This window comes from Aythya marila (assembly GCF_965140915.1).
Source record: "Aythya marila genome assembly, chromosome: 3".
Taxonomy (NCBI): domain Eukaryota; kingdom Metazoa; phylum Chordata; class Aves; order Anseriformes; family Anatidae; genus Aythya; species Aythya marila.
Genome location: NC_139044.1, coordinates 101781674 through 101794168, shown reverse-complemented (window position 1 = coordinate 101794168; position 12495 = coordinate 101781674).

Here is a 12495-nt window from a genome sequence, read left to right as displayed (position 1 = left end):
ACTGAAAACACCATGAACACAGACATTTTTATATGAAGAGATGCTGTAGCATGTTAGGTAACCTAACTCTGTTATACCTGCTCAGTAACCAGTACTGGAAGATATGTTTCTAGCAGCATAAATGAGATTTTCTTAGCTCATGGGTGAAAAGTGCTACTTTTGATTCACATGTAGAAAATAGACAATCTTTGACCAGACTTAAAGAGTACGTAATACAAATGGAAATAAAGATAGAACGGTAGACAGCTCTCAGTTTGGAAAATCTAAATGTTTTTATTTATTTATTCATTTTTATTTTTATTTTTATTTAAATAGAGGTAAGCTGCTGGTGTAATTTCATAAAATAACTCCAGCATTATTTTATTAAATAACTCTCAGTTCTCCAACATTCACCATTTGGGCATCCAAAACTTTGTCCATTTTACACTGTAGAAATACAATAATATCATCATTTCAAGAAGTGGGGTAAGTTAACTCCAGAAACTCACACAAATTTTGACTTTTTAGTCATTGGCATGAGGTGGAAAGAGAAATACAGTGCCCTGTCATGTAATTTCCTGTTTCTATAGCTTGACTTTTCTCAGTATAAACCAGGAGACAACCAAGCCCAGATTTTCTCCCACTAACAAATATGCATGAGCTTATCTGATAGCAGACTATGCTGCAATTCTTTTTATAAGAAATAGCTGAGGCCACACCTAAATACCAATCAATGAACAGTTATGGTATTTGAGCAATTATTTTCCCAGACAATGTTTCTGGTATTGAATGGCAGAGGATAACGTGTGTTGTTGTTTTTATTTATTTTTTTTCTCTCTCTCCCTCCAAACCCCCCACCTCTCAACCTGCAATACTCCATCATTGGTCTTTGCTGCTGTGCCTTTATCATTCTTTGTGTGATGGCATGTCTACTTTGGGAAATGATGATTCCAGTGTGGGTGGATGGAAAGGGATCTGCCAGAGGGTGCAAATTTCAAATTGCTGCCACGGTTACACCCTTCTGTGCTGTCTTTTCGAGATACCAGAAAAAGTCCCTAAGGAATGCCTGGAGCTTAACTTCAGCATAGAGTTCTGCACCACACATTTTTCATTCAGTATTAAGGAAACAGACAGCATAAATACAGCTAATGAATTCAAATTGACTTAATCTCTTATTCAGAGAGGAGACCATTATGAAATCCTTACTGGAAGTGGTTAAATATTTGTGTATTTATCCCACTGGTCTCAATATTGTGCTCAGAAAATTGTTTAAAATGTTTCCAATTCAGAGTCACTCATCATTGGTGATCTTTATAGTAAAGTCAGACTACACAATTTTAAAACATGGATAAGCACAATGTGTAAGAAGTGTTCCAAAGTAGGATGGAATGTTTACCATTGTAAATGTGAAACTTTGCAATGTAAAATACATGGGAAATGGAAACACTAGGGAAGAAAAAAAAATAGTGTTTAAAATAATGCTAGTAATGATGATATACCATCTCTACCTCAGCAAATAACATGCTTTTCTCAGAAGAGAAGAGTGCCCTGTCTCTAGCTGGGTAAACTGATTACTCAGTCTCTGGTTCCCTGCATATCTGTCCTTATTAAAAGGAAGTGCAGAAGTTCAGCTGGATATATTCAGCACAGGCTGACTGTTTCAGGGCAGGAGTGGGGGGAAGCTGATGAAGAGAGGAAAATGAAGATTTCAGAGACAGAATATTTATGGTAAAGTATTAACTTGAGAAGTCACTTACTTAAGAAATGTTTTGTTTATATAAATATATATATATATGTTTTATATCCCTGTCTAAGGTCTTTATTCCCTCTGCATGGTATACAACAGACTCTCAAGTGGGTGTTTCAGTGGAGTTCTGAGTAGCCTACAATGTCTGTACATATTTAATGTTTTGTACATGAAAACTATTGGCTGGTATAACTGTTTCATCTTCTCTGAATTCAGTAGGTCTGGTCTTCTTTCCTTTAGCTAGTATATATGCATATGTCACTCAATATAGTACTGGTAGGAAAACTCAGTTAACTCACAGTTTCTGTTCATCAGAGCAAAATGTAAACAGCGAAGAAATCAACAGGTCTGTCTGCTTATCCTAAACCCAACTTACGTTGCACACCCAGGCTCTGTCACTTAGCCTCATCAACCTTCTTTCTGATGGATGCTAACTTACATTATGCTTTTCTCCCCACAGGCACAGTTAATTACTGCATGTGCATACTGATTAAAAATCATGGAACTGGGTAAATAATATAGGGATAGAGTTCTTTGAACAAATTACCGTTTATAAAGCACACTGTTCTAAATCAGTAGATTTATGGAAAAAAAAAAAAAAAAAAAAGTGAATACTTCATCCATGTCAGTAATTTAAAAATGGTGTTCTATTCTTTTTTTATTTTTTTTTTTTATATGAAGAAATCATAGAAACAAGATTCATCATCAAAGCTTAGGCACCAGTGCTCTATCTTTACTACAGAATTATTGCTATTTGCTGGTTACTGAAGGAGAGAGATAAGCTATAATATTTTATTTCCCAAAGAACCCAAAGCCTTTTTATATGCAGGTACTTTCAAGGCAGTGTTGGACTCTACTGATCTGTCAGGAAGACTTAAACAGAAAATCCATATTCATGTAAATATGGTGTTCCCCTTCCAAAGAAAAGAGACAGAGAATTTGATATTCTAATTAGCATGATGTGAACAATGTATTTGACAGCTGTATGAAGTCCTCATGATTTACTGACACTTCTTCTTGCTTTGCTCCTTTGACATAGACATATTTATGCAGATATAATTATAGAATCATAGAATAGCTTGGGTTAGAAGCGACCTTAAAGACCATCTAGTTCCAACCCCCATGCCCTAGGCTAGGCCACCCACTAGACCAGATTGCTCAAAGCCCCACACAAACAGGCCTTGAACACCTCCAGGGATGGGGCATCCACAACCTCTCTGGGCAACCTGTTCCAGTGCCTTGCCACCCTCTGAATGAAGAAGTATAAGTTCTTATGTAAATTCTTACACATTTCAGGGAAAAAAAAAAAAAAAAAAAGCTAACAAGAGAACTAGTGTGATGTGACATACAGTTTCAATCACATTTTTGTTACTTTTTACTGGTGTAACTGTGGCTACAGATAGATATCTTCCGTTATATAGTACAGATGAAGATGGTTAATAGTCTCTTCCTGGTGCAAGAATCACATTAGGTAAAGTCACACATGATCTAGCTCCTTCTCTCCTCATCTAAGGAAAAGTTGCATAGATCTCTGAAAAAAAAATAAAAATAATTGTCTATGGCTTATATTAGCAATAAATAAATAAATAAATAAATAAATAAATAAATAAATAAATAAATCATGTTTCCAACTTCCACAGTTGTGAAGGCAGAACTTCTGAAGTACGGTCAAGTTTAATATAGGTTGGAAAGGAAAAGAGAACAACAACAACCACAACAAAAACCAAGCATAGAGGTGATGAGATGTTGTATGTTTTAAGTGATTAATTATTTGTGAGTTTGCACTGGTGATGAGATATGTCTTATCAGCATTATCTTAGTATTACAAAAGTTGTGTGTATAAAGGGGACGTATGTGTTCATCTTGCATGCCCTTCATTTTGTGTGCCTGTATATTGTATATATAGATAAAGGTATAGAGAGTATGGTATCTCTGTTAATATATGTTTACTTATATATGCTTGTGAGTACATATATGTGCGTATATTTATACACACAGCAAAAAGGAGATGTCTATTTAAGATGTTAGAATCAGATCTGACAGTGTCAGTGATACAAAACTGCTGTTTTAAAGTGGTTAGCTCACCACTTATCTATTACAGTCAGAAACAATATCTGTAGGAACATTATTATTGCATTATACTAGAGTTTCCAAGGAGGGAAAACTAACAAAAAAAAAAAAGACATGCAAGTGAGTATTGCTTTGGAATGACAAATTGTATTCTGGGTTTAAATATGACAGATTGGTCCTGAATTCTCAACAAAATTATGAAGCAAACTTATTGATTCTTCAGCCTCCCAGTATTTACATCTGTAAAATATTTGTTTTCCAGCAGTTATTTTTGTTTTTCACTGCTGTTAAAATATCTTGCTTCTCCTCACATGGAGATACATGAATCATGAAAGTAACCTGCTGCAGTGTTGATTCTGTGGTGTTTAGAAGCTCTCACCTTGACAGACTCAAATTTTAAGGTTTTGGCACCTATCTATGTAAACAAACAAGCCTATACCTAAACCATTTAAACAAAAGCACAGGACTTTAGGAAGGGCAAATTCATATACATTTAAAGCCTTTCTGAGGGACTTCAGTAGGTATTTGTGTATTTTCCTGCTGAAGGCATTTAGAAAGCCACTATCAACAACTCAGATATTCCAAAACTGATGAGTTAAAAGTAATCTTCTGCTTAAAAATATTTACTGTTGACACAAGAGAGCACTACTTGTTCAAGCAGTACAGAACAGAGACAAAATACCTGGGTTTGATAACACTACGCTTTACAATATATCCCTGAATCTTTAGTCAGTGAAACATCTGTTTATGAGAACTTTAACCAGAGTAAAATGTGAATCTGGAAGGATCAATATGTCAAAGCACTTTTGAACTCTTATGTTCAGAAGCTTTTGAATAATTGCATTTGTCAAATAAAATCTATTAGCATAAACTTCCTTTTTGGTTTAACTTTGGTTCCTTGCAAGGGCAAGGAACATACGGATGAGCTTTTATTGTAGTAGCTCAGATGACAGGTAGCAACTTGTTAAGTTCTGACAATGGGATCATTCACAATGGCTTGAACATATCCTTGATATATATGTAACAAATCCTTTTGTGCTACAAAAAATATATATTTAGAAGGTGGATTTATTTATTTATTTATTTATTTATTTATTTATTTATTGGTAAAATCTTCAGTGAGAAAGCAAGACTTTAAAAATGTTGATGAAATTATAAGTACTGCTATTTCTGTTTCACATAAAAATGAAACTTCTGAGACTGCTTAAGAAAACAGATCTTAAAAATTTAATGAAATTTCACAATTCCAATTAAAACTTCCCTTAACAGCATAAGTTAATATTAACTATTAGATGAGATGCCCAGGACTCTGGTGCAGAGGTCCTTGGTTCAGCTGACATCCAGCAACACAGCCACATGTTACACAAGAAAGAATTAGGCATAGCACATTAAATTCTTCTTGCAGTAGACAATTACAAGCATTGACCTAAAGAATCTTTTTCCCTGAAGCATCTTCACTGAATGGGTGGCAGAAGCAAAGTTTTACAAGATTGTCAGCTAGCTACTAAGTAAGACTTAGCCTTGATATTGAAAGTGCCTGTCATTGAACAAGATATTCCACAATGGCTGTTATAACATAGCTTGGTAGCCAGGACGCTGAGCCCACCAGCAGGTGTCCATTCTCATCCCTTCTGATATCATAAAGCCATGTGGCTTTGGAAAAAAGCTAACTGTGAGAATGAGCTCTGAGAAGTTTTGTCTGGGGCTACCCCACCTTGGCACAGCCCTCATATTGGTCCTTGCCCACGCTGTGGTGAAGGTGTGTTCTCCCTAGCCATATACTTTCCTGATCCTGACCTGGCCTTAATCAGTTAGGTTTCTGGCTTGATTTTGGACTCTTCTGGCCATTATAGACTTGCCTGGAGATCAGTTGCCTGATCATGGTTTCCGTGACTGCCCTATTCTACCACCTCAATTTGGGGTTGTGGAATGGGAACTAATTCTGTAAAGACTATGAAGCTAGACAGGATCCCATCCTCCCAGGCTCCAGGTGTCTCTGCTTTTACAAGAAAGCCCCACTATTGCTGCTCTGTGACAGTACTGTCTTCTGGACATAAATTCATTTTTTTATTCTAGAGTACTACTCAGTATTGTGAACAGAATAATTGTTCTGGAATAAAGTCACCATGGTGGCCAATTTATTCATGAAGACCAGACATAAATGGATTTGGGAATTTCTTACTTTTAGGATTGTAAGTTTGATAGAGGTCACTGTCCATAAAATGAAAAATTATTTGCAGTATGGAAATCACATGTAGAAAATTAGCTATAGAGTTATGTGTAGCATTTGCAATGAACCCAGACAGCACAAAATTGACCTTTTGGGGGGTTTTGTTACGAAGTACAAAAATTAAACCTGTGTTGCCAAGAGTTTTGCATGTTTTCCGGCATTACAGTTTAACCTTGCCACCTTGTGTTTTGCCTTGAAAGTCAAGCAGTGTTTGCAATTTCTTGTGGCTTTTATGCAATGTCAGATATAATAAGTTTTTAGTATATTTTGCTTTGCATTGTTGAACAGATTTCAGCCAAGTGCTTAGAAGACAGAGAGTAGCTTGAAATCGAAGGAAAAATTGGCAAGAGATTCAGTAAAAAAAAATCATAAGGTTTCTCATAATAAGAAAAAAAAAAAAAAAAACAGTCTGTATCAAAGACAGTAAGCAGAATAGCTCAGGTGACTACTATCTGTTCCCTGATACCAGTGAGAGCAGAATAATGGTTGCATTGGTTGCACCGGGTTGCACTGAATTCAATTAATAAAGAATCGAAGGATTGGAATATATTTAATACCAGCCAACATGATGTAATGGAAAATTGGTCTTGTCACACAAACCTGAACTCATTCTTTGATGAGATGACAAGTTTGGTTGACAAAGAACCTATGCAGACATAAATGTGCTTAGAGTTATGCCTGGGTTTTTGACTTACTGGCGTAAAAGAAATATAGCACTGAATTATGTCAATAAGACATAAGGAAATTCATAATTAGCTGAGACTTGAAAAACTAGCTGTCTCTGGCAAATCATCATCAAAAGAGAAAGCTTACTGTAGAGTTCTATCTGGACCATCATCAAACCTGGTTCTATACACCAACTTTGCCAGTGATCCTAAATATACAGTTATTAATGATAAATTATTCCACGAAGATTAGTGGAATAGTAAATAACAATGAGAACAAGGTATTCAAATAGAGACATCTGCTCTGCAAGATCTGTGGTTCTGATTAGCTTATTGAAAAGAAGACTCAAGCTGGGTTGATTTCATTGAAAATGAATCTTCACAGGAAAAAAAAAAAAAAAAAAGTAAATCTTAAAAGACAATTTAATCTAGGAAAGGAAGGTACAAGAAAAAATAAAATCAATGGTATAGCATTTAAAGTCAGGCAAATTCAAAATAGAAAAATTAGGCAGAGACTTTCATTAGTCAGATTGACTACAATTGAAATAAATTGCCAAGAGAAGTATGTTAGCCAAATATCTCTTCCTGGAGTAAGTGTAAAAATAATCCATAGTAGCTTGTAATATATAGGAAATCGGAAAAGATGTTCTACTGTTTCCATCAACACAATAAATTTCAGAAGGTCTATCAGTCATGCCTAAAATCATACCTGTCTAAGAAATTTCAGATGTACTCTGAAACTCTACTGTGTAGGTGGCAGATAAAGTTTAAGGGCTTCATATTTTCCCCCCTCTGAGCAACTTTCTCTACGGCTAGAAGTAGCCAGCCTTGGAGATGAGAATGAACAGCTTGAATGGATGGACCAAGGCCCATTTAGTCAAATCTTCTGGCAAAAGAATGGAAACATAAGCTAAAACTGTTCACAGATGTTCCTTTACAGTCCTAAACAGGATTTACAATGTATTTCTCTATGTTTAGTCATGCAGTTGATTTTCAGGGTCTGTGAGCTTTTTACCACAGCTCAGGGCAATCAACAGTAATTAATGATCATTAGATCAGAATCTCAGCTAAGGAAGCAAAACACTATGTAACTAATTGGATCTATTTTGAATCCCAAATATGATGAATTCAAATATACTTGTGCAGGAGTTTAAGATTACGTATTTTAATTGTTTCTGATCCTTTCAAAAACAATAGAATTTCATATATCTAAGTGTGAGCATAAATTCCATTCATTAAAGTCTCAGAGAATATCAAGATTCACATATTCACAAAATATCCAGATAAATAATGACATAATAATTTAACCTGGTGAGCTGCCTGTAGACTTTCATGAAGCATTGGAGGAAGTACCCTTGGCAGTACTATTTTCTGTAAACTACTCACTTAGCTTTAAGACTGAGATGAACACACTTGTTCTAGAGACCATCAAATTAGAAGACTCCTCTCTTTACATTAGAAACATAACTAAAGTGATAGATTCTCAGTTGTAATTTTTAGGAGCAAAATGCCTGTTGCTGGTAAGCAGCTACCTAGCAGGATTTGTGCAATATTTTCTAGTTTTCAGTTGTATCTTCCTTGTTGTTTCTGAATTTCATAAGATATCTGGCAATTAGGGAATACAGATCTTTTATCTGGATGTTTATTCTCTGTTACTATTTCTGTAATTTAAAGAAACTGATGTATTCATAAAAACACTGAAGAACGCGATCATCTCCTTTGTTTTTTTTCCATGCCTTTTAGGAAAGTCTGATACTCACAGAGGCCCTAACAGTTTGAAGTTAGGATCTCTCTGGCAAATCCACTGCAAAAACTCTCCAAGGATTCCCTCCTAAATTCCCATGTCAGGAATTTAACATACTAATAGTACAGTGCAGAAGAACATATGAGATTTTTTTAAAGAGCCAAGGATATAGCTGGTTCTGCTCTGTTAGAGAACAGACACAAATCTTGAGAATTGGTAGGGTGGTATAATTCCTAATTCATGGTCTTATATAGTATCTGGCTTAGAATAAAGGTAGGACAGAGTAAAACATAGCCAAAGCCTACCAGAAGCTAAAACCACAAAAATACTGGGATAGTTGTACTAGTACAGGCTAAGGACTCACTTAATCCCATGTCTGATCCAAGTCTCAGAAGATGACAGTGCCAAGCAGTCCAACAGCTGGGGAATACAACCTCTTTGCTCGGGGCTTCTTTAGCTCCTGCAGCCCTCTGTGCAGCAACCGAGCTCTTGTTGCTGTGTTGTTGGAATAGCCATAGGGAGCTTTATGAGTGGCTCCACTGCCTGGTCACTAAAATATACGTGGTAAATAAGACCAGGACGTACCACTTGATCTAGGTCTGTACTTGAAGAGGTCATTAAATGCAGGGCAGAGACATGTCTGTCAAGATCACTCTGTAGTGATCACATATAGATCATATAGAATATTGTATTTATTCATTTATCATATATTTATATGATTAATATAAATCATGTAAAATTTCATTTCATTTCATATAAATATTTTATATAAATCATATAAATATATGATTTAAAATGATATAAATATATGATGTTAAAAATATGATAAATATAAGATATATAATATAAGATATAATATCATATATTATATATATGATCATATAGATCATATTGAATATAGAACATATAGAAAGGGCTAAAGGGCTAGTTATTTGGCCAAGGGGGTTGTCCTCAGGAAGACAGTACTGGAAGCAGTACCCTGTTGTTCCCAGGGATCATCTTGCATGTGAAACTTCTGAGGTGCTAGGCCAGTACCATGTGTCTGAGAGCATTGCTGTTTGAAAAGCAGAATAAATTCTAGCCTTGGACTGTGAGTCCATGTGAAACTCTTTGCCTCAGTCCAAAGATAGGCTATATAGGAACTCGTCATGACATGGGGAGGACACTATCAACCATCTCATGTTCAGATGATTAAGAATGTGAGGTTACCCATTTTCTAGATTATACATGACCAGGTATCCTTACTCACCAAGACTTTCCTTTGCATCAACTACACTGGAGGGAATGAGAATGTCTGATTTTCAGGGGATGCAGAGCTTAACCCACATGTCCAAAAAAAAAAAAAAAAAAACAACAAAAAACAAAACATGGCTTTTCTTACAGGCACCCATGTATTGCATTTCTAGTCTTATAAACAACAAAACAGAAGTTACCACTTTACAGCTTGAAAACTAGAATAATCATAAAATAACAAAATGATAATGGTTACAGACATGCCCTAGGAAGAGTAAGAAAATAATAAGTCTACACAAATCTGCCTATTACTATTCTAGCTTCTGGCTGTTCTTGAATATAGGGAGTATCATGAGCCCATTATAGACTGTTGTTATTGTTCTTTATTTTTCCCCAGTGGATTTACTTCAAGTACTTGTTCATTTTTCCCTGGAAATCCTGTAAAATTCTTGCATCCATGACACTGTTCTTCAAGGAGTACCAGAGGTCTGCTACCTGTGAAGCAAAGAGAAGTCAGCTAGGGCTTCCTTAAACAAAAGAAAAAAAAAAAAAAGCATTCAAAACTGATAGTGTCTGAAACTATTTGTGCCTTACTTAATTGAAATTTAAAGTCGCAAATATTTTCTCTTGCATACACATAGAATTATTCACCCAACTCTTTCCTATCTATTTCCTACAAGACCAACATTGATAATATCTATAAGAAGATCAACTTGGATAATTTCTAGCATGCAATGCAGTGTTCACGTTAACCATGACTTCCTTTGTTTGGTAGACTGCCTTGATTATAAGTCTGCAGAAGTGATTTATGCCTGAAGCTTTTCCACCACCATCTTTACACTCAGCATGGCTGGTAGACTTAAAGTTTCATGTATCACAGAAACATATCACAGAGTACTGTCGAGTCAGTCATGACATCCTTCACCTGCTCTTGCTTGTCTTAGCCTACTAAGTAGGTGTGCAGCATCTTTAAGAAATGTTGATTGGAATCTTGGTTTTAAAGGTTTTTCAAGTGTTGCTGGGCACCCATTAATTCCTACATTTATGTAATTATTTTCCTTCTACTATCAGTGATGAAAATATATTAAAATAAATTTTAAGATGATTGGCTTTGAAATTCTTGAAAGCTACGTAAGGACTTTGACACAGCACCTGTGAAAGTTAAGTTAATTTTTCTTTATTAATTTTTAAACAAGAGATTATTTCCTTCTGGGATACATGAGGACACTGTCTTCAAGACTGAAAAAAATGGAATGTTAGGTCTCATTAGTACTGTCAGGCAGCAAGATAATGATGTGAAAAGTGGCTCATGAATGGGAATCTTTTTAAAGTAATTCCTTTGTTTCATATTTAAAGGTTATTCTGAACAAAGAAAATGTGCACACTCTGTCTTTCACAAAATGTATCAATATTAGAATAGGAGACTGATTTGCAATTTAAACTAAAATAATTGGTCTACCAGCCCAAGAGGCCATAGTAGAGATCTGGTCTCATCTCGATATTTATCGAATCCTGGTTTCTTAGCTGGTAAGCAGACCTCAAATCCATTATCAATTGCAGTCCAATAACCTCTGGACCCCCAAAGTTCCTCCAGGTCAGCAATATAGTATATTACTAGAGTAGAATGAAAGAGTCAGCACAGACAGGAAGTATTCCCTCTCCTTCTATCCTGCTGCTCTGCTTTTGAATCACTTGTGACTTGAGACTGTGGTGAAATAAACCTCTCAATTTTAAGCATAACTAGTTCAGTTATATTGTAATAAAAGCACAAAAAATGATAATTTGTAAGTTATTAATATTATTTTTTTATTTTATATTTCCATACTAGCAAATATAGAGAAAAAAAAATACCATCAATACCCGAATTGAACAAAATCCAAATTAAGTGATGGCAACCAATAAGTTAGGAAGTAACTACTTATTTTGCTTGCCTAACCTAATATCCCTTAAAGCAATCTAACCTTCAAATAATGTTGCTAAGTTTATTCTTTATAATCTGTTCTCTGTAAACTGAAAAAGGGAGGTAATAAGAATTGCTAGTAATCCTGCAAATGTAGGTCAAGATGTTTACAACATATGAAGCTGAAGATTCATTCTTAGTTCCTGATAATAATAATTATTAATTGGGACAATGGAATCTTTGAGAAGTCTGATCTCATACCATTTGTTGAATAAGGCAGTTTAGGAATACTGCCATCTGTTATTATGTACTACAGTGATTAGATACAGGCAAAACTGAAGTCTTCTTTTCAGCAGTTTGGAATCATGAATATAAGTCATTAAAACATACTGAGCAAAAAAAATATATATATATATAATAAATGTATTAATGGGAAGAAAACTGCTATGTTCAAGTAAATAATTGTATAGCATCTCAACACTGAGTAGCTAAGACTAAACAGATACAGAATATAAAACAGATTCTAGTGAACAAAGCCCTGAGTTATGACAGTGCCTACCATAGAGTTATGCCACAGTTAGGAGGATGTACAACAAAAATCCCGTGTTCCAGAAAAAAGGAAGGAAGGAAGGAAGGAAGGAAGGAAGGAAGGAAGGAAGGAAGGAAGGAAGGAAGGAAGGAAGGGAGGGAGGGAGGGAGGGAGGGAGGGAGGGAGGGAGGGAGGGAGGGAGGGAGGGAGGGAGGGAGGGAGGGAGGGAGGGAGGGAGGGAGGGAGGGAGGGAGGAAGGAAGGAAGGAAGGAAGGAAGGAAGGAAGGAAGGAAGGAAGGAAGGAAGGAAGGAAGGAAGGAAGGAAGGAAGGAAGGAAGGAAGGAAGGAAGGTGTAAATCACTCAGGAACTTTTCCCCTTGCCTGTTTACCTGGACTTA